Source organism: Dioscorea cayenensis, chromosome 16 (genome assembly GCF_009730915.1).
Source record: "Dioscorea cayenensis subsp. rotundata cultivar TDr96_F1 chromosome 16, TDr96_F1_v2_PseudoChromosome.rev07_lg8_w22 25.fasta, whole genome shotgun sequence".
In the NCBI taxonomy this organism is placed as follows: domain Eukaryota; kingdom Viridiplantae; phylum Streptophyta; class Magnoliopsida; order Dioscoreales; family Dioscoreaceae; genus Dioscorea; species Dioscorea cayenensis.
The window spans coordinates 7712157-7713296 of record NC_052486.1 but is presented as its reverse complement, the minus strand read 5'-3'; the positions used below and the strand labels follow the sequence as shown (position 1 = coordinate 7713296).

At 42.5% G+C, this 1140-nt stretch overlaps 1 non-coding gene across 1 annotated transcript; it reads left to right on the top strand.

The window, feature by feature from the left end:
- The first annotated feature begins 364 nt into the window (after positions 1–364).
- LOC120279886 lies at positions 365–471 on the top strand. The gene has a single exon (XR_005542187.1). It is a non-coding gene; the product is annotated as a small nucleolar RNA R71 (small nucleolar RNA).
- The last annotated feature ends 669 nt before the right edge of the window (positions 472–1140 follow it).

Below are 1140 nucleotides of genomic sequence, written 5' to 3'. Positions count from 1 at the left end.
TGTTCCATGGAGGATGTACCACCAATAGCTATCGGACAATTGGATGGAGCATGACCTCCTCCACATCCATTACAATTCATCACGCGTGACCAATCTAGGAGAAGTTAGAGTGTCTAACTTCTTACTTAATGACTCCCACTTGGGCGCCATAGCGATGTCACTTGCATCAATCTCATGGAGACCGACCACTTTCTTCTTCTCTCTTGCATTCTATTGGTAGCTATTCAAACCCATTTCTTCAATCAATTATCGTGCTTCTCCGGGGGTCTTGCTACCTAAGGTACCTCCTGCTGCTGCATCAAGTAACTGCCTTGTGCTAGGGTTCAACCCATTGTAAAAAGTTTGAATAATCATCCACTTGGGGAACCCATGTTGAGGACATTTCCGCAAGAGCTCCTTGAACCTCTCCCATGTCTCAAATAGAGACTCCAATTCCGTTTGCACAAAGGAGGATATTTCATTCCTAAGCTTTGCAGATTTTTCGGAAGGGAAATATTGGGCAAGAAAAGCTTCTACCATCTCCTCCCATGTGGTGATCGATGCTCTAGGTAATGAATATACCCATTGCTTTGCTTTCCCCTTCAAGGAAAATGGGAAGGCTCTCAACTTGATGGCATCATCCGTAACACCATTGATCTTGAGCATGTCGCATACTTCCAAGGAATTCTCTATGTGACTGTTTGGATCCTCATCGGCCAAACTATTAAACTGTGCGGACTGCTGTAACATGTGGATGAATGCCGGCTTTAGCTCAAAAATTACGAGCCATAATTGGTGGCCGCACAATACTAGGCTGTGTGCCCAAAAGCGAGGGGTTTGGCATAATATGAGAGTATCCTTTGCTACTCATTACTGTTACGTCATATTATCTAACCCTTCACATTCTACTTCAGCTCGAATAGATGGTTCTTGCACAAGTTCTTTACCCCTTATATGAAGTGTTCGTTCAAGTTCGGGGATCTCCTTCAACCAATATCAAAGGGTTCCCTCGGATCATAACCTGGAGTTGCACCAAAGAAAGAAAAACAAATCAAAATGATGATAGAATAAGAAAAGGTGAAATAAAATGATGATGGATAGCTAAAATAATAAAGTAAAAAGTGTTTCTAAAATTCCTATTCCCGCAGCGGTGCCAAAAAA